Raw genomic sequence first — 26,975 nt, 5'->3', positions numbered from 1 at the left:
TAGTTGTCACCCAGTTTATCAAAAGAGATTTGTAGTTAAAGGCCAACTAGTGAGAATGGCCACGATAGTCTCCCACGAAGCTGACTTTTTAACTGAAATAGATTATATGTTGGACATGTTTAAGAAAAGAAGTTACCCTAATACTCTTTTAGATAAAGTCTGCCATGAGGTTGTTTTTAAAAGGCAAAATGTTTTTTCAAGCCCATTTTAGACCAACAAATTGTCACAAATAATTATATCATCAATGGTGAAAACCTTCATAACATAACTATGTTTGTTAATGAGAAAAAAAAATGAGAAAGGGAGACATTCATGTATTACAGTGCTTAATAAACATACTTTGGCAATTGTTAATGTGTTAAAAACTGGGATTTTTTGCCCTTGATCAGACAGTTAAGGAGACATTGGGTGACAGGCCTATTACAGTCTTTAAAAAAGACATGTCCTTTAAAAATATGCTAGAAAACAGCAGGGCAAATAACAGACTTCCTAATAATACACCATTATGTAACTTCAAATGTGGGATATGTAAACAATGTCCATTCATTATTCTTACAAGGGAAAAGTTCAAATTAGAGCATCTGAAATTTCATGCACAAGGGCATTTTTTCATTCTAAAAATGTGGTTTATTTGGCTAAGTGTTTACAATGTCACATATTTTATATAGGAAAGACATCTAGATGCCTATGTGAAAGGATTTATGAACATTTGTCAGATATTAAAAAAGGTAAACTGACCAATGCCCTGTGTAAACATTTGGGAGAATTTACAGACCACAGCTTTGCTTTTTTCTGTTATACAGTTTATTGCAGATGTACAGGGTAAGATTTTACCTGAGCACTTAGAGTTATGCAAGTTAAAGTGGCAATTACATCATAATGCTTTTATTTATCCAAGTTTGAATGATCATGTGAGCATAAAATGTTTGTTAAACCTTAGGCATATAGAAGGTTAAAAAGTTCGACCATTTTTTAACTTTTGTTTAATTGGGGTATTATCAGCTCATTAGTCTGTTGTCTTTGAGATATATTAATGTGGGGTTTTACTATGTTTGTCAGTTCTGAAGAAGTCCCAGAGTATCACTGTCGGGACGAAAGTGCTCAACTTGTATTAAATAAAGTTGTCTTCTTCCCTTGGCTGGTTCCTCGTGATTTTATATTTTAAACTTAAGAGTTTAGGTATAAAACCTTATGATATCCAGTGAATATCAAGCTGGATCACAGACAGGACCCAGGAAGGACAAATTGGGGAGACCACCTTTACAAGGGGGACAGTCACAAGTGGAGTCCATCAGGGGTCTGTCCTGGGATAGCTCCTTTTTGATATTTACTCCCTGAAGTTAAGGAAAACATCAAGGGCCTCTGGCTGACTAAATTTGCAGATAATTGCTAATTAGGAGCAATCATCAACATAGAAGTCAGGGATCTGGGTATACATGTAGGCATTAATCTGACATTTGACCAACATGTGTCTAGAGTAGTGAGCAAATCATTGTACATTGTGCAACTTATAAACAATAGGTTTATAACTGATGTCTTGAGTTTGTCAACAATGCCTGAGTAGAGTATGAAATCTACATCTGAGGAGCTCATTGTACCACTGCATTTGGCATTCATCAGGCATCTTTGAGTACAATGCCCCCTTTGGTATGCATCGAACCAGGTTCATCCAACAACTGGAATGCCCTCAGAGGTTCCTCACTGAAAATACAGGGTGTAAGTCACATGTCCTGTGCTGACCATGTCAAATATCTGTATTCTGTGACCTACTAGCTGTTGATGGTAGGTCTATGCCTGGCATACAAGGCATTGTCAGACCCCAACCTGATGGACCTTGTGCATACTTACAAAACAAACAGCACCAGAATTACCCATTTTGAAGACTTAAACCTTGCCTGTGATGTAAGTAGTACTTGTTGAAGACACAGAAATGCATCCCAGAGAACTACTCCATCTCTGGAATATGTTCCCCATTCATGTGAAGCAGAGTTCTTCCCTAACCCAATTCAAGTGTAACTTAGACAACTAATTGAGGACATGAAATTTATCCCTGGTTTGGAACCTATGTCTCTAATGGATAAAGGCAGTTTGTAAATGGTTCATCTCCTACGCTCCTGTTTGTAAACATTTCATCTCCCAAACTCCTGCTTACAATTTTCAAACGTACTAGAATTTATCATAAAATTAAGATACATGGCTAGCTTTAAATAGGCTCCAGTGGTCCTTAGCCTAGTATACATCTATATACATATGAACAGTAATCCAACAAGTAATTAATTAATTAATTAAAGTTGTGCAGAGCAAATCTACAGCACTGTAAGAGCTCATTGCAAGTAAATAAATAATGTTTGTAGCAATGTTATACAGAGTTCATTTGAAATAGACTGACAGTGTTTAAGTTGTACTTGTTTCTTTAAGAAGTAGATTCATGACTGTGTTAGAGCAGGTTTGTTTAAATAAAATATATAGACTGTGCTGAAAAAGTCAAACCAGAATCCATTTGCAGTTTGTGGAAATGGACACTATCCAGAGTGGGAAAGACAATCAGATGCTGTGAATGAAAACCTTATAGAAGAAGGTGGCAAGTTTCCTCGACAGTGGAATCAACAGAGAGAAAGAGAAAACAATGCAGACCATTTCCCAGCAGTGTAAGACTAAGATAAAGATACTTGCTGTACATTTATATAAATCTCAAGAGTTTGTTAAACCTGCATCTATAGCATGTTTTCACATATGTATACAAGTGAAGGGTGAATGTGCTGACAAGTTTATAAGGTGATGACTATATGAACTGACTCAGAATTGTGGGTTTACTGGCATGAAACAGAACTGTAAATCTCTTTACAATGTGTTAGCCTTGTAAAGAGAGCCCAGCAACATCTCCAGTTCCTCCAGAGACCACACAGAGCAAACCTCCCCTCCCACATCCTTACGACTTTCTACATCGAAAGCATGCTGACTAACAACATCAGAGTCTGGTGTGGAAACTGGTCATATGCAGATTGCATGGCATTAGAGAAGGTTGTATATCAGGCCAGGAAAATCATAGGATCAAACCCCCCAAGACTTGCAGGACCTCTACTCTTGCTAATACTATGGTGAGGTTGTGAAACTGATAAGGGACAAGTATCATCCCCACACATGGACTGTTCCACCTCCTGTCTTCAGGGAAACAATACAGAAGCAACAGGTGTAGAACATCAGATTCAGAAATAGTTTCTTTCTACAAGTGATCAGACTGTTGAACAACTAAACCTAACAATGTCAACACTCCCTCAGTTTGTGAGAAGACCATAAGTGCAATATGATTGTCTTTACTGTCATAAAATTAAATTATTCTATTTATCTAAATTATTACTTACACAAGTATGGGAGCTGTGAATTATGCTATTGTATCTTAAAAATGGTGGTGGGTAAGTTATTTGTGTGTGTATTTATATCTGTACGGTCCAGAATTTCTTCCATTATATGCTTCCTTCACTCTCTTGTGAAAACTGTTTTCAATGCACATGAGCCTGAAATAACAACATTTTATCCAGTGATACTTTGCATTTGTTGACCTGAATAACAATAAAGTTTACTTTGACTTTTGACTAAATGGGCTGGCTGATGTAGTTGCAACTACAATTTAATCTAACTTTTGAGAAAGCAATACAAGTTGCTAGAGGGGCAATGTTTTTAAAAATGCAGAATGTTTTTTTTTTTAAAAAGATATTTAAAAAAATAACAATATTACTGGGTTCATTTATTAGCATCCAGTCAAGGACAGAGGCCTTGGTGGTGGATTTTTTGTATTTGCTTAGGGTGTCTATAAGTTGAAAGAAACTATATAAATTAATACTAGTACTGGTATTGGAAGATACAATTTTATTCCAGTCTATACTTAGGTCCTGATGATGACGGTTTCAGTCTGATAAGGGTTGAGTTTGAGTGCAGAGATGAGCATCTCTGCATTGTTGAATGGAGGAGGTTTGTGCTAATAGAGTGACAGGTGAAGGTTGTTAGAGTATATGATGACAACACCTCTGGCTCTTTTTGATTTATGGTCATTTCTAAGCACACTATATCCTGTTGGGAGGATTTCAGTATCTCTGATGCTGGGTTTTAGCCAGGTTTCTTTGGCTACAGGGATTTCTGGATTATGATATTGTATGAATACATGTAGTTCAGTTATTTTATTGGAGATGCTTCTAAGGTGGATATTGATAAATTGTTGTGCTGAATCAGCATGGTTTGATGATGAAGGTGTTGTATTAATATTTAAAGGAGTGGTGGTTGGAATAGTTGAGGGCGAGTTAGGATGTATGCCTCCAAATAATTGCAGTGTGGATGGGCTAACTGGGGATGGAAGCAGACACATATTCCTTGTTTTGATTTTTATATACACTCTGTAACTACGATGATTATGTTTTAAATATTTTTGTTTGAAGTAGTTAATGGTATTATATTAAATATATTATGGGCTATTGGCTTAGTAGCTGGGTATTGTTAATAAATGGGGGGATGCACAAATTTCTATTAGATAAATAATTTCTCGAGAAGAGTATGGTGCTTTGTTAGATGGGCTAAAATAAGGGGAGCTTGAAAAGTGAGTGACAAGAAGTAAGAAGCCATGAAACGATAGATAAGAGAAGGTTAAACAAGTGTTGCAAGCTGTTATCCATGTGTGTAATGGATAGTCAAATCACTGGACTAAAAACAAACAGTTCATGTGTAAACACTGCACACAAAGAGCTCAGTTATCAGAGTATATTGGCATGTTGCTGTATCAAGATGTTATCATAATATCCTTATCTCAACAAGGAAAGGTGCTACCGAGGTCTCACCAAATGGAGAACAGGAGGCAAAATGTCAGTGTGTTGGTCAAGTATCAACCAAGAGATTATCAGTCTTCTGTACTGTGTATAAAGCATTACAGTGAGAAGAGAAACTCATGCCAACATCATTACCACAAGGTCCATGGCAACACATAGCTGCTGACCTGTGTGAGTTTGAAGGCAAAGACTGGCTATTTGTAGACTATTACTCTTGTGACATACAAATAATCCATGTACTAACCACAACTAACCAAACAACAGCTGCTGAATTCAAGGCTAACTTCTCATGGTATACAGGACAGTGGTATACCATTTATGCTAGAGGATTTCAGCAGGTTGCTGCTGACAACAGTTTTTATCAGGCTACATCAAGTCCTCACTATCCACAACGAATGGTGAAGCTGAGAGCAGTATATACCACCAAAAAGACACTAAAACAGACTGATCCTCATAGAGCTGTCATGCCATACCAAGCTAAAAGCCTTCAGTAACACTCGAGTCTGCCCTTCTCAGTTAATGCTTGAACGGTAAATCTGAACTGACATGTCAATGACAGAGTTAAAGCTTGAGCCAAAAGTTATTCTGTACTATACAGTCAAACATAATGAGCAAATAGTCAAAGATTCATACAAAAGGCTTTACAACCAGCTTCATTCTCTACACCCACTGCATGTCCTACAACCTGGTCAAGCTGTCCACTTAAAGTTAGAGGGAGAGAATAAGTAGTACACACCAGCTGTAACAGTGTAGAAAATCACTGAACTACAGTTTTCTTACGTATCACAAATTGAAGACACCACCTAGTTTGAAGAAAAAGATGATGTTTAGCTTTTTTCTGATGAGCGTCAACCTGAATGCAGTGTACTAGAAAACCAGTGGAACTACTCTGAGACAAAAATAACCAGAGTGAGACACACAGATGTCCCACTCACCAAGTTAGATAAGGAGAAAATCATGGTCACCTACGTGTCCAGTGCCAGAATTTGTTAGATCACACATGAACGCAGGTCTCTTGGCAGCAAATACCATTACGACTCTTTCATAGCTCACATTGGAGTGAACAACTTGAGATGTACCTCCCTGTACTATATGAAGAGAGACTTGATTGAGCTCTCTGAGTATGTATCCCAGGGAGGTATGTCCCTAGCCTTAAGCAGTATATTACCCTCAGTTAGAATGATGATACAGTATAAACAAAAAATAATGATCAATTTTAATAATTGGCTACGTTTTTGGTGTCATTCAAAGGGGATCCAGTTTCTGTCAGTTAGGGATGACATGGTTGATAAACCTTGCTGCTTTGCAAGAGAAGGTTTGCACCTGGCACCTCTAGGCTTTCAGTTGCTGGCAAAGGTTCTAGCCTTCCCCATAGTGCCTTTTTTTAGGCAAGGTCTCAAAAACAAAATTGCTGACGTGAAAATTGCCAATCATAACAAAATAAGGGTTATGCTGCTAAATGCTAGGAGCTTAAATTAAAAACTGTACACCCTGGAAGCACTTCTATTACTAGATGATGTAGATGTCTGTGCAGTCACAGAAACCTGGTTCAAGGCTTCAGAGAGTATTCCCAGCCTTGCAAGGCTACAATGGCTTCCATACCTTCAGACAGCAAGACAAATGTGTGAGAACCAAAGGACGCAGTTTTTCTCTCTATGTTATAGAAAAAATTCACCTCCCTACTAGTTAGACTGGACAACTCCATGGAGTTACTGCAAGTTCAGATTACTGTAGGTAAAACCCCCATTCAAGTTATAGCTAGTTATAGATCCACCTCCATGAATCATAATGTGCACAAGGCATACTTGACCAAACAAGAGTCAATCCAAATATTGCCGAACACTCTGGTCATCGGGGATTTCAATTATCCTACTATCAAATGGGAAACTCACTCTAGACGTAACTCACTTGTGCAAAAGTTCCTTAACTTCGTTACTCAAATGCCATGGAAAAAAAACTGTTCAAACCCCAACAAGGGGAAGAAACATACTAGATCTGGTCCTCACTAATATGGAAAACAGATGCATCACCACAACTGTCAGATCCTCATTAGTTAAATCTGAGCACAAATCAGTCACCTTTGAACTGGCACTAACACCAGAACTCGCAAAGGGAGAATTCAAACTATCCAAGCCCCACTCCCAGCTGGAAATGGTAACTACATAGAAACTTACACTGAAGCCCTGTGGAATCACTTGTTTAAATGTATAGACTCGGCAGTTCCACAGAGAATCAAAGCCAGAGCCCCAAGTAAAAACAAGCCACCCTGGTGGATATCCAGCATCAGCAAACTTTACAGCAAATGCAAAAAAAAAAAACTATCTAAGAAAACTAAGGTGAGGCCTCAACAATGCAAAAGCACCCTCCTCAGCATCAACAGGCAAATAAAACAACATGTCAATCCTCTAAGGATGACATTGAAAAAAACCTAGCAAACATATCCAGGGATAACCAAAAGGCCTGTTACAACAACATACATAGCCTAAAAGGTAGAACCCAAGCATGTGTCAAACTAGTGTCTAACAGTATCACACCCACTGATCCCACAGAGATTGCAAACCTGCTAGTAGACAGATTGGACACAAATTTCACACCCCTATCCCCTCCAAACTTATCACAAATATTGTCCTCAACAGCACCCTCCCACCCTACATATCCAAAGAGAAGTTCATTAAAGTCTTGTCTAAGGCATTAAACACAGCCTCTATGAGACTATACAGCATCCCAGACTATGTTATAAACAAACTAAAACAAGAACTAGAATCACCATTAAGTACCCTATTCAATCATAGCCTATCCATAGGCTTTGCTCCTGTGGAATGGAGAACAGCAACAGTTATTCCCCTCCACAAAGTTGGTTTAGCAACAGACCTGGGGAATTATAGATCTATTAGTCTCACCAGCCTCATCTGTAAGGCCATGGAACATATCATCATGGACCTCATAAATAAAGACATAGGTAACTTCCAAACCTTGGATCTGACCTAATTTGGCTTTGTCAAGGGCAGATTTTGCCTATTAAACCTGGTGTATTTCTTCAAAAATGAGCTCAGGGTCATTGATGAGGGCACATCTATGCACACAGTGTACCTCGACTTGGCAAAGGCCTTTGACACAATCCCACACTCAGGCATTACCAATAAACTTAGCAAACTAAATGTAAATCCTTTTGTTGTAAGATGGGTTGACAACTGGCTCACAAACCGGTCACACAATTTCAAACTAGGTGACTCCACATCAACCAGTAGAACTGTCACCAGTGCGGTGCCACAAGGGTCAGTGTTTGGCACCCCTACTGTTTTGTATATACTTGTCAGATGCTCAGGCCAAAAATAAGGGGCTGTGGCTGACCAAGTTTGTTGATGACTGCAATCTGGGTGCAATATCTGAACCCTCAGATGATGTCAGTATATTTCAGGTGGGTCTTACACAACCCCTGGTGTCTTAGTCATGGTCACAAACTGAATGCAAAGAAATGCATCATCATTCCCTTTGGTAAAAATGTCCCTTCACCCTATCAAATTAATAATACCCTGTGTACCTACGAAGTGGTAAGGGATCTGAGATCACAAGTAGACTGTGACCTTATGGACCACCATGTGTCTACTGTAGTAAGGAAGACCTTCTAAATACCATACTTGATTAGCAAAGGCATCACCTCTAGAGCAAAGTAGGTTATAACCCCTCTATACTTGTCACTAATCAGGCCATAATTGAGTATATCACCACTTTTGGCATGTGCCATACAAAGTGCCTACAGCAATTGGAGAGACCTCAGAGGTTTCTAACAAAGAAGATCAAGGGACTCCAACATGTGCCTTACACAGACCGACTAAAGTCCCTGTCACTATACTCTGTATCATATAGACTTCTTAGGGGAGAATTATGCCTGGGTTACAGAGCAATCTCCAACCCAAACCTTATGAATCTGCTGCACATCCGTAAATCCTACAGGACTAGAGCAACCTGTTTCAGTGACCTAAATAAGGTCTGTGACTTGTACAGACATGCTGGAGAGAAAGATTTGCCTCACAGTGATTGCTGCATCTTTGGAAAAGGCTGTAAATTCATGTGAAGCAGAGCACCTCTATGACACTGTTCAAAAGGAACCTGGATGAGTGGATGGGGCACCATAAATTCGTACTGGGATACTACCCACAACCCTCTTGGACAAGGGCATTACTTAATACAGTCCTAGGTATTGACTAGAGTATCTATGGGATTACACTGGGATGAAAGAGCTAGGCCTGAAATGACCTCCGGGTAGATAGCCTTGTATCCTCCTATGATCCTTTCATAAACAACTGTATTGCTGTTATGCAGAGTTTATATGCTTTAACAGCATCATTCAGTGTGTTGAATGTATGCTGCATTGGTAGGATGTCACTCTTTACAACAGATCTTTCTCTTAAAGAGTGAATATGTTATGGTATGCGGTATAATGCTGCTAAAGTTACTCTGTGTAATATGTGCAGATTATGCCATTTGAATACTAATGTATGCAACAGCACTTTTAAGAACTAACCTACTACATAATGTATTGGAGTTTCTAAACTGTAGTCAGATGAACATAAGATGCTGAAATATTAACATTACTGATAGTGAGTTACCACGTTGTTACTAATATGTACTTGTTTGCTGAAACTAATGGTAAATTCTGGCATTTCTGACTTGTTCTTCAAAGACTGTACAGCTATCAGAAGCAAATGAAAATATATATGTGTGTGTGTGTGTGTGTGTGTGTGTGTGTGTGTGTGTGTGTGTGTGTGTGTGTGTGTGTGTCCGTGCATGCATACACACAATAACACACATGCACACAATAAATATCTATCGATTATATATATATATATATATATATATATATATATATATATATATATATATATATATATAAAATCTGGTGGCAGTTTACTATGCCGAATAATGACTTATTCAACAGAGAGTACTGTCATCTTTCTTGTCATGAAAGAGACCTCAGGATTCAGCAAGCAGCTGTGCAGGAATAAGTTATTCTTGCATGGCAGGGACTGTTTCCCGTACACTACGGCAGCATGCCTTGCATATTCATGAAGGCACATTTCCTTTGCTGTTAAAACAGACATGGAGCTGTGTATGAGTGCAAGGGGTGTGTCTGAGAGCAAAGCTCTCACAATACACATGCTCCTTCATCCAGAATTGCTTTTCAGCAATTAAAAACGAGCAAGAACACTCATAACACCCCCAATCTATCAGGAAAACAAAAAATCAGTGGTCAAAAGCATAAGGGACAATCACCCCTACCAAGCAAAAGTTATTTAGGATAACACAGGCAGCATAAGCACATAGTGCACACCTCCCAACCCGTCAGAGTAAGTAATGTGGACAAAGCCAAAACGGATAATTGTCCCACAAAGCAGAAAGCTGATAAAATAACAGATTTAGCATTAGCATTAGCAGGGATATTTTGAAGGGTATAGATAAAATAACACAATAAAACTTTTTCTTTTTATAAATGCAATAAGGTTTAAGCATAGCTGCGCAGGTGTGCCCATTGCTTAGCTACGCTTAGTCCAGCTTAAACGGCAAAACAGGTTAAATAGCAAGATACATCCACCACAAGTGGTATTGCAATAGTGCAGTGATTAGAGCATACACTTTGCGAACAGCTGTTCCTGGTTTGATCCCCACTGTAACCAATTCACATTTTACATGTGAAAGCAGTACATAAACAATTGTTTTAGTATTACGTACTAAATGACATATATTTGTTAACCAGAGTACTGCATTAGGTCCAGATCAGTTTAATAAAGTTGTGAAATCCCCAAATAAACACAAGTAACCCATACAGTATAGTCACACATGAATAAATGTAATGAAAGCACATTGGGGGATGTCAGGGACAGTAAACTAATTTATAATATGTAATGAATGATGAATCAATACCATACAGCAGAAAAATAAGCAATGCTAAGCATTGCACAGCTCTTCTTACCAGGTGTAAACATTGTGTAAATAGGACTGCTAAGCAATGAGTAGCCCAACTAAGTGGATTTGCCCATTGGTAAGCAGTCCTGAATCTGTCACTTTAAGCAACGCCAACCTTTGCTAAGCAGGTTTGCTCATACCTTAGCTTAGCGCAGCATATTCAAAACCATCCAATAATGGCAAAGGGTGGGAAATTGGACGTATTTAAATCCCACAGGCGGGAATACAGCTTATAACTGATTGCAGCTTCCCACTGTAGGCAGGAAGCCTGGAGTCGGAGAGGGATTGTGCTTCCGGGCACAGCGCTGGGGCATACAGGAGTCCAAGGTCAGTAGGACTCCTGTTAAAAAAACATGATGAGAGACTGCTGCAGGGCCAGTACCAGGGCTCCCAATATAAAGCAGAAGCCTGGGACCATCTCACCCGTGATCTAACCAGTGCCACTGGTATGCCTTGGACTGGTGAGCAGGTCAGGCACCACTATGCCTATTTGAAGTGGAGAAAGAGGGAGGTCTTGGACAAGTGGGTCCAAGAAGAAAGGCAGAGGGGGATGGCCCAGCAGTGTGTAAGCAGTCATACCAATACTGTTTACTAAAGTCCAGTGTGTATGTGATGGATAGGTATGCCTTTCCTTTATAGCTGCAGCTGAATGGGCTGTGAATCAGGAAGCCCATGCATGTAGGCTGCAAAGGCTGTGTTGCAAGGCTAATGAGTAACAATCCTGCTTATAGTAGTCATACCAAATAAATATAAAGCAGTAGAAAGTCATAGTCATCTGGCAGTATAAAATCTGTTGTATGGGTTATACTGAATAAACCAGACAATATGTCAGTCCCATATATGTCATATTTTAATAAAACTGTAACTGATTGGCAATAAAGCTCTAAATCCTGGACTGGTTGTGTTTACTCTGGTATTGCCTGGCATTTATTGTTGCATTCTCTGAATAATAATGTTATATTAACCACTGTTACCCACTCTGTGCTACATAAAGAAAATGTCTAGGAATGTCTATATAAGACTGTTGTAATTATAAGTTCAGACTGTACAACCAAGAGAGACATAGACAGAAAACAAGAAAGAAACAGACAGCAATATCCAAATAGCACACTCTACTGTGACTTAAATTTTTGTATTTGTAGCAGATACAGCCATGGTTCGAATGCTGGGAGGGGTAGTAAGCTGCATGCATAACCATACCTCTCAACTGTACAGAATGTCCAGATAATTGGCTCATATTTTCTGTCTTTTCCTCTGTCCCCCTGGCAAATCAGTGGGATGATTTTAGAATCGTACTCACAAAATAATTACATACATTTGATTTTCAGACCTCAAAAACTTCAGAAAATGTATATGAAAACAAGTCCAATCACTCATGCAACCCAAATTTATGACAACAATATTCAAAACATGTCTGTATTTGTACCCCCATGTTGTCAAGCTTTGTCCAGAGTGTGTGCATTAAGAGACTGAGAGGTATGTGCATAATATTAACTTTGAATCTGGGAATATGTGTAGAAACAGTCAGGTAGTGTTAACAAACATTCCCTCCACAGGTCTACCAGGTAAGGGATGTAAGGATTTAGCTATAAGATATTTGAGGTATATACTGTATACAAACATACCACAGCCCAAACCAAGGCCATAAGGTATTGTAATAATACCTGTACCTTAGTGATTAGAGCAATGGTCATTAAAGTTGTGAGTACTACAAGGATATATAAGTTGTTAATTGACATCTCTCTCTCTCTCCCCCCACTATATCTGCAACAATAATCTAAATACACAAATCAGTGGGTATGTTTACACCAAACCTACTGTTGGGACATATGTCCTGTTGTTGAATAAATATTGAAATGTGTTTCTAGTAATGTTCCATGTTGAAATACTATCATTGGTGGTCTGTTGCTATCAATGTAACCTGCATGCCATTGCACTGGCCACTGTGGTTCCATATATGCATGTGCTCTGTTTGTTATGCAATTCTTCCAAATCTGGTGTTTTGGGTTAATGGGAATATCTATGCATGCTGTTATAACTAATCATGGATTGTGTTGACCATTACTAACCCACATACATTTTAAAACTGCAACACCATAGCACATATGGGAAGGCCGGTCCCAGTGGACCCACCTCTCCCATGTCATCTGGCCATGGCACCACCCCGGGACCTCCTTGTATGCTGGTCCTGCCCCACTTTCAGCTGGACCTTCCTCAGGGGATGGGGCTCGTCCCACCCTGGGAGCGGGCATGGACAGGAAATTGTCACCCAAAGTCAGGTCCGGGGATTGGTGCGTAGTGAGCTCCAAAGGGAGTTTGGAGATCTGCTACACAAGCTTGAGGGCCTCGTGGCACATTTAGAGGGTCAGCCTGATCATCCTGCTCAGCCCCCAGCACAGCCACCTTTGGGGCCATGAAGGTACAGTGGTGACTGCCCATGGGTGGGGACGTCAGGGGGACCTCAGTCCCACTGTTTCTATTTGGGGGCTCATGGGCTTCTGATTTCCAAACACCCCTCCCAATCCAAGGTGCTTACCCCCCACATGAGTCATATACCACCCCTGTATGCTGTCTTGTCTGTCTTCTTAGATATGCACCTTCCATCAACTACAGGTCCTCAATGTCACACCAAGTAATGGTCTGCTGTCCAAGAAGTATGTCCATGACATATGCCCACTCACCTGCAACAGAGGCAGCCGTGGCTTGCACACATCATACAAACCATGGAATGGATCCCATATCCAAAAGGTAGCACTCGGGAGTGGGAGACATAGCCTTACTGCACCACTGCATATGACATGGCAAACAGTGGAGACAAGCATGTATGTGATGATGAAGCATGGGACAACATTAATGAAGAAAAGAAACAGATGCCCATCCAAGACAGATGATGACATGTTGCAAACTGGTCATGGAGGCTGCCCAGAAACATGCAGCAACACTGAGGGACTTGCAGGATTGTCTAGCAAGTACTGCTTGTGCAGTACCTGTATCAACAATTGCCTGGACTCTGCATAAGTGTGGCCTATGGGTTAGGGTAATCAGATGGAAGAGTTGTTCCACAGGAGACATCATCTGGGATGCTCTACAGGTAGCATATGCATAACATCAGGTCTCCCAAAGGCATGTATTGCAATGTGTAATGGTGTGCAAAGACCAAGGCTGAGACCTACAGACAGTATTAATAAAGATACATGTGCTGCACAAGCAACACCTCACTCCACCTCAGGCCCACCATCCCCATCTGTACCTTAATGGTGCCAGTGTACACCTTTAGGTTTTCTGTTTATTATCAGGAACTAGGCCAGTAGACATGGTGTTCTGAATTTGGGACACTGTAAGATGACACTCATGTGTGGCCCATAGTTGTCAAGCATCTGCAAAAAGGCTGAGGATGGGGTGGGGTGTCATTCTGAAACACAACAGTGAACTGAAGCATACATCCAAAGCTCACTAAGAATGCCTGTTATCTAAACACAGTCAAGGTCATGCATTGTGACAGACATAACCCTGACTCCACAGCAATAGTGAGAGCACTGTGTGACCTCCAAGGGCTGTGCACATGAGCTGACCTTGCAATCTTGCAGAGTTGGGGGACATTTGTAAGGCGGAGTTACCAAGGAATGGAAGTGAAGATTGGCCATGCTAGTATACCCCTTCCGGGACTGCTGTAGTTCACTTAACAGGTGCTGCAACAAACCATCATGTTAAGGGTGTGTACACTTATGCAACCCACATATTGTATGCATCACAATCAGCATCTGCACAACTAACACATTTCTTTGATACTATATTTGATTGCACAGGTCATATGTCACATATCAGATGTGGGTAATGTTAGCATATGCAGTACTGTGGCCCCATGACATATCAGGGAAGAGGGTGGCATGTCAATAAGGGTGCATACACTCCTCATAGCCACAGTAAGCTTTGAAGGTTGTCAGTGTAATTGGATTTTATTGCTCATACATGCACTAATGATGAGATCTGCAAATCAGATGTCAGACATTCACTATTGACATCTGCCCTCATATCATCCCAGGTATATGTCAGACAAACACATAGGGGTTGTGAACAACAGAGCAAACATAACTGCCACACATATACACATTCAGCAATGGTGTGTGCACTTGTGAGGTATGGTGCACAGTACATGCCTGGGTGCTGAACAGGTGCACAGCAATATTGTGTACATGTCTGCAGTGTGTTCCAGGGGAAGGGGCATCATCTACTAACACAACTCATGCATCACAGAGATGTATAATGTTGGTAACAGGGATCGAGTATAGCTGCAGTGAATGCTGTTGAGTGCCATATGTCATGCATGTTGACAGTTGGGTAATGAGACGTCTGTGTAATATCTTTGTGCCAAATCAACTCAAGTGTGTGTGTGTGTGTGTGTGTGTGTGTGTGTGTGTGTGTGTGTGTGTGTGTGTGTAGAGGTAAGCAATGACATACATGTCTTAAAGTTTGTTTTTTGTTTTCCACTCACAGGTGGTGAGGTAGGTAATGGTCCCTCCTGCAGGCAAACTGATGTTAGTGTGCATAAAAAATCTGACAATGATGATAGGTATGGTGAGTCAGAGGCAGGGCTGTCAGGGGATGAAGCTGTGCCATCGGTTGACATCCCACTGTTATCCACCCCCATTCCTGCACACAGTCACATTGCCTGTACATACCCCATCACCAGTTGCCATAGATGAGGGACAGTTTGCAGGTGGTGGCATGGGACAGGACAGTGTGGTGACTATGGCAAGTGTGTCTGTACACAGCAGCCATAGCCAGATGACCAGCGAGGTACCACACAGGCAGCTGTACAGGGGTGCTTGTAGGATGGCTGCTGGCCATCATGCCCCTGGCAGAACTGCCACAGCAGGTGTCACCAGATGCATGTTTCAGGACATTATGGATGCACAGGCATGTATGGAACATTATACCAGACAGAGTCTGAGGCTCCAGAGGGCTACTCATTCTGCTATGAGTACTCTGTTATGGACAACATCTGTGATCTTGCAGGTGCCCACCATTATATTGCAGAGGGCCTGGATAGATGGTTGGGTGAGATGGTGGGAATCCTCGACCGTGCAATGTCTATGTTAGAGCATATGGTGAGAGTAGGGTGACAGCCACATGGACGTAGGTCAGCAACACCAACAGGTGGAGGTCTATGTGGACATGCAACAAGTTATAGCCACTCCCATAGTGGCAGTACAAGCACCACCATTGCAGGGGGGTGCTGCCCACACCACAACACACACACATATGATGTTAACCAAATGGCTTAGCCTAGGTCTCTGGCAAACCCACAACACACCCTGTAGATATGAGGATACCTGTGCCACATCCCTGTCATCCATACCATTGATGCAGGGACAGGCTAATATGGATCTGATGCACAGGGTGAATGTACTAAGGTGTAGCAATGTAATGCTGTGTAACAAGTTTTTAGCAAAAATGTTCAATGCTTACATGTCAGGATGTTTAGCTGTCCAGACATGATACATTATAGCTGTTATTAAAATTGACTGATTGTGGTGTCCATAATGTATTCAGTTTGTGTTGTAGGTGTCTGTGTGTCAAGCAGGATGTTGGTCTGCTCTTGTTTCCTACAAGAGGTATGGCACTGTGGTGACACATTGACTGTGTCATATCCTAGGTACAGCTGAACACAAGTAACAGGTCTGTATAACAGTTGCTGCATGTGCCACATGTCTGATGGGTCTCAGGGGTGTATACAGGTGAGGGCATGGTGGCTGATGTCAGCAGCCCTTCTACAGTAGACAACTTTATTTATTTATTTTACATCTGTTGACCGGGCTAGTTTAACTGGATATATGTCCATTTTCAGTAGAGGCCCGGGGAGATAAGCTCTGAGGAAACAAACAAAATCACATATACAAAAATTAATGTATACAATGAACATTGCAGGTGCAGTACAGAGAATAATCAAAGAAGTCATTCATTCATAACATAGTGCAAAATATACAGATACAATTAGTACAATACAAAATTTAGTTGCAATACACCATAAAGAAAAAGATGGCAGCTGAATTATACAATATATTAGTATACAAGCAGTCATAAAGAAAAAGTAGGAGCTGAAATTATACAATGCATTAGTAACAGTCTCCTTAATGAGATTCTGAAGATGTAAGTAATAGTATAGAAGAACAAGGTAAGTTGTTATTAAGAAAAGGAACTTGATTACTGAGAAGAGGAGGGTAGGTTGAACTAAGTAAAAAGAGCTAGTTGAACAGTCAGGTTTAGTAGAGGGGCACAACCAGTGTGTTCAGAGGAAAATTTTCAATTTGGTTTTAAAGAGCGATATAGAGGGAAGAGAGGAAAGTTTGTTAGGAAGAAGGTTCCAGGATTTTCCAACAGTATTAGAGAAAAGAGAGTCCCCAGCCCTGTTTGATTTACAAATATTTACAAGACGTTTATGTGATGATCATAAGGTCTTTAGATTGTTGTAGGGGGTAATGAGGGTAGATAGTATAGGGGTATTGGTAAGGTTGGTAAAGGGTTTTATGGGCAATGGTCAGTTGGTGGAATTTAAGCTGATTTTGTAATTCAAGCCAACCTAGCTGCTTTAGATTAAAACAGTGGTAGGTTCTGAAAGGGTTACCTGTGGCAAATCTGGCTATGTTATTGTAGGAGTTTTCCATTTTATTAAGGTTGTTTTTAGAGAGATTAGTATATATGGGTGAGGCATAGAGGAGAGTAAAAATTGGGTGTGTGCAATAGCTATTCTAGCTGCAGGAGAGAGGAAGGGTTTGATCTTGTAGAGAGAGCCTAGTTTTCTATTAACAGATTTTAGAGTATTGTTAATATGGGTGTTGAAGTTAAGGTTATCTATGGTGATACTTAGTAGTTTGGTAGTTGGATATGAGAGTACCATTACTGGATGTTACTGTGAAGTCTATTGGGTTGGACTTACAAGTAGGAGTAAAAAGAAGGAGTTTTGTTTTTTTGGGGTTCAGAAGGAGACAGTGCTGTGTAAACCATTGTTCAACTGTGTTAAACACATTTTGGATAAGGGAGTGAAGTTCAGATATAGATGTGGCTGAGCATATAAGTGTGGAATCATCTGCATATTGTATGCATGTAGCTTGGGGGATTGCTAGATGAAGGTCGTTAATAAATATATAAAACAGGAGAGGTCCTAATATGGACCCTTGAGGAACACCAATGTTAATGGGCAGATGGGTAGATAGAATGTTATGCCAAAGTACAGCCTGTTGTCTGTTATCTAAGTAGGACTGGAACCATTTTATACCTAGTGCATATAGAGACAGGGATTTGAGGATATTTATAAGTTTCTGGTGATTTACCATATTGAATGCCTTAGACAGATCTATAAACAGTGCAGAGGAAAGCGTGTAATAATTGATTAATACTCACCCAGAACTTTTGTGGTTTATTATGGTGAGTCTGCTGGAATTGTAGGTAGTAGTTTCTTTTGTCAGACAGTATAGCTTTTTTAGTTTCATTTCTTAGCTGTCTGAAGTTTTGTTGATCTACTGGGTTTTTAGTTAAATGATATTTATTCCAGTATTTATTTCTGAGATGGATTTTTTGCCTGGTTTCTATTGAAAGCCATGGGTCAGATTTCGTTCTCATTCTAATAGAGCGGGTTGGTGCATGGTGGTCTAGTATGGCTAAGACGTTAGAATTAAAGTAATTAACAGCTTCCTCCATTGTGTGGTATTTTAAGGGAGAGCAGTTACATGCTCTTAGTTCTCTCTAGAAGAGATTGGGGTTGATGTTTTTCTTGGTTCTAATTGTCCTAGATATGGTTGGATTAGGTAGATTGTATTTAAGCCTGATGATGTAGGTTAGTGAGTGGTCACTTACATCATCAGGGAGGGTACCAGATTCATATGTCTGGGGATGGTTATTTATGAGAATCCAATCTAAGGTACTTTCTTTCTTATTAGACTTGTTTATCATGGTAGGGGAGGTAATGGTTTGAGAAAAAAACAAAAAGGTTAATATGGTTGGTAGGGTGGCTACTGCTACAACACTTCCAATCAAAGATAAAATCATCTAGGATTTTGGTTTCTTGGGGTAAATTTTGGGATAACCAACAAAGGATATTTTCTATGGTAGCAATGTTATTACCAGGAGGAAGATAGATACAGATAATATAGATATATGTGAATGTGTTAAGTTGAAGCTTGGTAATAAGAATTTCAGTGTTGGAGTCTTGAGGTGGTTTATCGTCATAGGCAGTAATTTGTAACCCAGATTTAAATAGGATAGCTACACCACCACCCTTTTTGGTTGCACGGTCCAGTCGCAAAATATAACCGGGTGGGATGACTTCATTGTCTTTAGTTACAGGTTTTAACCAAGTTTCTGTTAAACAAAGAATGTCAAAGAAGTAGACTTCCAAGAGAGTATGGAGTTGTGCAACTTTGTTATTAATGCTACGTATGTTGAGGTGAGCTAATAAGAGTGAGTTATGTGGTTTGGTAAGGGAATGGATAGTAGAGGGGTTGGGGTTGAGGAGTTGAGTGGTAGTATCAGTTGCTGGGCCTGGTTTTGGGTGAATGTCTCCATCTTTTAAAGATAAGAGTATTGTTTGAAGTCTAGGATTTGGGAATTTACTATATAGAGGTAGAGATTTTATGGGATTGGGAAAGTCATATGTAATGTGGACTATCCTATGGTATTTTGCTAGTAGATAGCTGGGTGTAGATGTTATGTTAACATGGTTATTGAAAATAGGTAGAGAAGGAGAGGTAGATAGCTTATTGAGGTAGAGAAGGTGTGGCTATAATGGGTGTTCATAGGAGGTTAGCAGGTAAGCTAAAGTTAGAGGTGGTAGAAGTGTAAGTATGAGTATCCTCTGTAAGAGGGCTGGGGTGGGTCGCTTATACATCTGGAAGGATAAGTTGTTAGGTTGCTGGTATAGGCTCAGAGGTATACTAGGTGTGGAAAGGAATAGGTGGAGGGTGTGGTGGGAGAGATAGGGAGTGGTAAGTGAAAGGAGGGAATTGGAGTTAAGTGGCCAATGGTGAAGGGTTTGTGATTGGTGGAAGAGGGACAGGGTGTGGTTGGATGGTATAAGAGTAGGACCCCTGGGGTGGGTGGGATTTGGGGGTAGGGGAGCAAAGTGAGCCCCCAGGGTGAACGGAGCGGGTAGAGACAAGTGAAGGAGAAGCTAAAGAAGAAACTATCAGCAATGTTAGTAACTGAGGGAAAGTTAGGCAAGTCAGGAGTGGAAAAGATCAGAGATAAAACAGGAGTCTATGAGAAAAAAAAACAGGTGGGTGTAGACAGTTGAAGTAAAGGGTAAGTGAGAAAATAAGAGCAGATCTAGGACTTAAGAGATGTAGTGTAATTACAGAAGAAATACAGCAGGATAAGCAGGAGATAAAGGATGGGATAAGTGTGCCACCTAGTGGACAGATCTAGTATTGCATGTAAGTATGTAAGAGAGTTAGCTGGTTTAGAACTAGAGAAGGAGTGATAGCTAGTAAAGGGGGTTATTATAAAATAGAAGAGGTTTGTCAGATACAGGGTAGATGGGGGGGTAAAGGCTGCTGGCTGTTCAGGCTAGTAGCGTACTTTATGACCTCTCAAGCAATAGTAGATGGTAGTCAGCTTTACAATCAGGACTTAGACAATCACATACTTTCTTGCTTCCTTGAGAAAGGGTGCTGGGAAAATAAGGCTGTTAGATGAGACCGCAGGTATTTCGATAGGGTCCTTTGTCACCAGGTAGGTAGGTTCTTAGAGAATATATCAGGAATAGTGCAATGGGGAGTAGTGTACTTTAGGGAGAAAGAGAGACAAACATGGAGGAGAGAAAAAAGAGTTCGCACATAACAGGTAGTTATGACAATTAAACAAAAAAGCTTGACATGAAGACACAATTAATAAAGTAGCTTATATTCATGCCCTTATTTTTGAAAGAAGCTATTGGAATCACTTTTAAGCTAGTAGAACTGTGACATTCTAAACTAGTCTAAACTACCATTTAGAGGAACTCTGAATCAGGTTTACTGAAATTGGGAGCAAGCAAAAACAAAAAAAATAAGCTTCTTATAGGTTCATAGGTTGGTACGAGGCTATCAGCCCTAGAGCCTATACAAGCCTAGCCATAACAATTCCTTGGCTATTTCTTCCCACACTATTTACTTCCCTGGACCCCTGTCTAGCAGGGCGACTGATGTGATCCCCGTGGTGAATTTCCTTTCTCCCATTTAATCGTCAAGGTTCCTTTTGAAAAGGGCCAAAGAGGCACTCTGGTTGACATGTATGGGCAATCTATTCCAGAGTCTGGGGAGTCTCTGGGTCAGGAACCCATCCCTCCAGCAAGTTTTCTTTATTGTGATGACAAGGTTTACATCCCTAGAGCATGCGGCTCTGGGGGATTGGGATTTCTTTAAGTGTAGCATGTCCAACAGTTCTGGGTTTGATATGGCCTTGTATGTTAAGCAGAAATCGCCTCTGAGTAGACGATATGTGACAGAGTATAGCTGGAGTTTTTTAAGGCAATCAGTGTAGGGCATCTGGCTTTAGGCCTGTGATTCTTTTAGTGGGGTACTTCTGTGGCCTTTCCAGTTGTTGCAGATGTCTTGAGAGGTACATACCAAATGGGGAATTGTTTTCTATAATGGGTCTAATGAGGGATGAGTACAGTGGACAATGACCTCCTTTTTTCTGGATGAAAATCCCTTAGTGATGAGGTGTGCCACATAGAAGGATTTCCTGACTGTTGTGGTGATGTGGTTATCAAAGGTGAGACCACTGTCCACCTGTGCCCCTAAGTCTCTTATCACACTTTCAGTGTTTAGTGTACTGACACCTATATGGTAAATTCATGAATACATGTTTTTTCCCAAAGGGGATAACTATACATTTCTTGGCATTGAGCTTGAGCCCATGGCTCTGGCACCAAGCATCTGTTTCTGTAAGGCCCTTTTGTAGAGTATCCACATCATTTGGGGATTCAATAATGGCTCCCAGTTTGCAGTCATCTGTGAACTTTGTTAGCTGGAGTCCCTTAGTGTTGGCCTGTACTTCAGAGAAGTAGATGCCAAACAAGAGCAGTCCCAGGACTGAACCCTGAGGTACTCCACTTGTCTGGAGCTGGATTTGGAGTCGGCTACTTTTACAGTGTGGGTTCTATCAGTAAGCCAGTTAGCAAGCCATTGGTTGATGTAGGGATTAATGCCCAGCTTAGTAAGTTTATCTATGATTCCAGAGTGGGGGATGGTGTCAGAGACCTTGGCAAGGTTTATATAGGCTGTGTGGACCACCTTACCCTTGTCCATGGCTCTGGAGACTGATTTGAAGAAGTCAATCAGGTTCAGGAGATAAGATCAGCCCTTCACGAACCCAAACTGGGTGGGGTCCAGTGTTTGAAGATTGCCAAAGTCTAATGTCCAAATATAAACTATACCAGCAAAAATAAAAAATAACTGGAAAGCTACCTTAGAGAGAAATTACTGTACTACTCTATGCAGGGACAGTGAGTTTGCAGTGTGGAATACATTGAAAAAAATAAAAATAATACAATCACTTACTAGAGATGCTACACCTGGAGGGCTTTCAGCTGCAATTAGAGCAAATATGGCATCCATGGTTTTTAAAACCTTTGGTGTGTACCTGAGCAATCACTTGGGGGTGGGGGAAGGGAGGGAAACCTTCAATTGGCATTTAAAGTAGCAGGGGAGAATCCAAAGGACTCTGCTAAGCCTAGCTAATTATCAAGGACAGCCAAGGAAATAAGGTAAACAAACAGGCACCCTTGTTCAAGGACTGGAAGGATTCTCCAAGTAAAACTATGCAGTCTATTTTTAGATGATTGCTGGTTAGAGTTTTCTTTGCTTTTAGTTGAAGTGAGAGGATTCCTTGCTCACACAAGTGGGGGGGGGGGGGACGACAAAGTGATCAGGTCCTCAATGGCTCTAAAAGTTAGAAAGAATGTAAGACTAAAAGCAATAAAATAAGGACATCAAAATAAGCACAACCATCATAAATATTGTACAGAAAGCAGAGCAAGTGAACATAGCCTATTAGAAGTCATCAAGAGAAATACATTCAGACTCTGCAACCAGTCTTATTCAGCAGCAGTCAGTATAACTAGTTAGAATATCCTATTACCAAGACAATATTGCAACTATGTAGCATTTTCACCAGCTTACCATAAATATCATTCTGCACTTTACAATGTATGTTTAACTTACAGAAATAGAATATACAGTAGCAGCAGTAAAACTAGTTGGAATATACTATTATCAGACAACATTGCAACAATGTAGCTGTTTCACCAGTTTACCATACATATCATTCAGCACTTAAAAAGAAAGAGCATTTCTACCTTAGCACTATCATTTAGAGGAACTCTGAACCAGGTTTACTGAAATTGGCAACAAGTAAAAACAAAAACATAAGCTTCTAATATCCAAATATAAACTATACTAGCAAAAATAACTGGAGAAATTACTGTACTACTCTATGCAGGGACAGTAAGTTTACAGTGTGGAATACAAAGAAAAATAATACAATCACTTACTAGAGATGCTACACCTGGAGGGCTTTCAGCTGCAATTAGAGCAAAAATGGCATCCAGAGTTTTTAAAACCTTTGGTGTGTTGTACCTGAGCAATCACTTGGGGGGGGGGGGGGATCGTCAATTGGAATTTAAAGTAGCAGGGGAGAATCCAAGGGACTTTGCTAAACCTAACTAATTATCAAGGACAGCCAAGGAAATAAGGTAAACATGCAGGCACCCTTGTTCAAGGACTGGAAGGTTTCTCCAAGAAAAACTATGTTTAGGAATACACCACAGGTGGAAGTTGTATTCTGCTTACTAGTTTGCAATGGCAGATTTTATTCTCTTTTATATTTGTATTCCCCTTTGCTCATTGTTTGCTGCACACAATGTAGCTAAAGATAAAAGCAGCTGGAGACTTTGCACCTCTGTTTGGTGTTTAGTGAAGAACAAGTATTGAGGAGGAGGGACTGAAGGCTATCAGTATTGAGAGGGGATACATACCTTTACATATAACAAATTATCAACAGTGAAAGGGGTGGGGGTGGGTTAAGAGGAAGAAGGTTTGCAGCTATTGCCCCTGGGGTATGCACACTAGCTGACTAACAGATTTTAACAAGGCATAACAGTAGTTATAAAAGCTGGCACCTACACTACACAAGCGGCAACAACAAGTTTCCTGCAGTTAAACCACGGGCTGCAGTCTATTCTTATGATTGCTGGTTAGAGTTTTCTTTGCTTTTAGTTGAAGTGAGAGGATTCCTTGCTCACACAAGTAGGGGGGGGAGCGATCAGGTCCTCAATGGCTCTAAAGGTTGCAAAGAAGAGAAAAGGAAACAATGTAAGACTAAAAGCAATAAAATAAGGACATCAAAATAAGCACAACCATCATAAATATTGTACAGAAAGCAGAGCAAGTGAACATAGCCTATTAGAAGTCATCAAGAGAAATACATTCAGACTCTGCAACCAGTCTTATTCAGCAGCAGTCAGTATAACTAGTTAGAATATCCTATTACCAGACAATATTGCAACTATGTAGCATTTTCACCAGCTTACCATAAATATCATTCTGCACTTTACAATGTATGTTTAACTTACAGAAATAGAATATACAGTAGCAGCAGTAAAACTAGTTGGAATATACTATTACCAGACAACATTGCAACAATGTAGCTGTTTCACCAGTTTACCATACATATCATTCAGCACTTAAAAAGAAAGAGCATTACTACCTTAGCACTATCATTTAGAGGAACTCTGAATCAGGTTTACTGAAATTGGCAGCAAGTAAAAACAAAAACATAAGCTTCTAGTATCCAAATATAAACTATACCAGCAAAAATAAAAAAAAAATAACTGGAAAACTACCTTAGAGAGAAATTACTGTACTACTCTATGCAGGGACAGTGAGTTTACAGTGCGGAATAAATCGAAAAAAGAAAAATAATACAATCACTTAGGTTCATGGATTAGTACTAGGCTATTTGCCCTTGTGGGCTATTTTAAGCCTAGCCAAGTCCCCCATGTGAACTCTATGCAGGGACATTGAGTTTACAGTGCGGAATAAATTGAAAAAAGAAAAATAATACAATCACTTAGGTTCATGGATTAGTACTAGGCTATTTGCCCTTGTGGGCCATTTTAAGCCTAGCCAAGTCCCCCATGTGAGAATCAAACCCTGTACCTTGTGTCTACAAGGTAAACACCTTAACCATTCTGCCATCCTCCCACCTCCTAAAGAGATGCTACAACTGGAGGGTTTTCAGCTGCAATAAGAGCAAAAATGGCATCCAAGGTTTTTAAAACCTTTGGTGTGTTGTACCTGAGCAATCACTTGGGGGTGGGGGAAGGGAGGGAAACCTTCAATTGGAATTTAAAGTAGCAGGGGAGAATCCAAGGAACTCTACTAAACCTAGCTAATTATCAAGGACAGCCAAGGAAATAAGGTAAACATGCAGGCACCCTTGTTCAAGGACTGGAAGGTTTTTCCAAGAAAAGCTATGTGCAGGAGTACACTGCAGATTGAAGTTGTATGCTGCTTACTAGTCTGCAATGGCAGATGTTATTCTATTTTATATTTGTATTCCCCTTTACTCATTGTTTGCTGCACACAATGTAGCTAAAGATAAAAGCAGCTCGAGACTTTGCACCTCTGTTTGGTGTTTAGTGAAGAACAAGTATTGAGGAGGAGGGACTGAAGGCTATGAGTATTGAGAGGGGATACATACCTTCACATATAACAAATTATCAACAGTGAAATGGATGGTGGGGGTGGGGTAAGAGGAAGAAGGTTTGCAGCTATTGCCTCTGGGGTATGCACTCTAGCTGCCTGTAACAGATTTTGACAAGGCATAACAGTAGTTACAAAAGCTGGCACCTAGACTACACAAGCAGCAGCAGTAAGGTTCCTGCAGTTAAACCAGGGGCTGCAGTCTATTTTCGGATGATTGCTGGTTAGAGTTTTCTTTGCTTTTAGCTGGAGTGAGAGGATTCCTTGCTCACACAAGTGTGGGTGGGGGACCCAAAGCGATCAGGTCATCAGTGGTTACTACACAAGTGGCAACAACAAGGTTCCTGGAGTTAAACCAGGGACTGCAGTCTATTTTTGTATGATTACTGGTTAGAGTTTTCTTTGCTTTTAGCTGGAGTGAGAGTGTAAGTGTACTAGGCGGCACACCCCATATGTCTGTGTGTGTAACACACACACACAGAGGCTTTCGTGTTAATGCAATACACAGATAATACTGTACACTGGGATGTATTTAATTTTGCAGTGAACCCATTTTAGCCTATGTAATTTCACCAAGACAAAATAGGCAAAACATCACATCAGTCAATAATCAGTGTACTAGTTTAATGTCATTGATGATGATACTGCCAGGGCATATGTCCCCTTCCCCAATGTAGTGCAGTCCTGGAGTTAGTGTGGGTGGTACAGCCCTCCACTTTGGAGGGTGTGGGGTGGTGTAGAGCCACACATAGTGTGACTGACAACTACTTAACCTGTTATAAACTGTACAGTATTACAGCCGACTAACTGGTGGGATACATACGACAATAACCCCAATTAGGGTGGCTGTGTCCACAACATTGAAAACCAACTATATATACCAACTCCAGTATCGCTGTACAGCTATACAGTGGGGAAGAGGGCATTTACACATCTACTACTAGTTTTGATGGAATGAATTACCACAAGATGATTCCTTTGAAATGTTAGCATTCACCAGTCAGTTCTCAGAAAGATGACCACCTGGGACATGTATTTTATGCAAACAGAAGTAGATCCCTTCACATACACACACACTTACTTGGCAAAACTGAATGTAGAACCCCTACCTAGGTACTTATTGCTATTAATGTCTTTGGCCTTAATTGCACACACCATACAGCTTTTAGGATGAGGTGTGTCCCAAGTTTCTGTTTAAGTGTGGAACATCACCAGGACTTGTACATTATGGTAATGGGGGATGTACTGGGTGTTAATGAACAATACATAGTACAACATACACATTGACAATCATATAACAGTCACAGACCCATCTGAGAGACCTGGGTTTATCAGTGCTAACTACCTTGTCAGTGAGTCCATTCTGTTACAGATAATTTGCATACAGCACATGCATCATTGGGCTGGATAGTGTAATCAGTTACCTGTATGGTTAATGGTGACAGTTGTCCTCATA

This window comes from Protopterus annectens, chromosome 15.part0 (genome assembly GCF_019279795.1).
Source record: "Protopterus annectens isolate FY-2018-M chromosome 15.part0, PAN1.0, whole genome shotgun sequence".
NCBI classification, from domain to species: Eukaryota; Metazoa; Chordata; order Ceratodontiformes; family Protopteridae; genus Protopterus; species Protopterus annectens.
The sequence above is the reverse complement of the archived record's forward strand: the minus strand, read 5'-3'. Positions refer to the sequence as shown.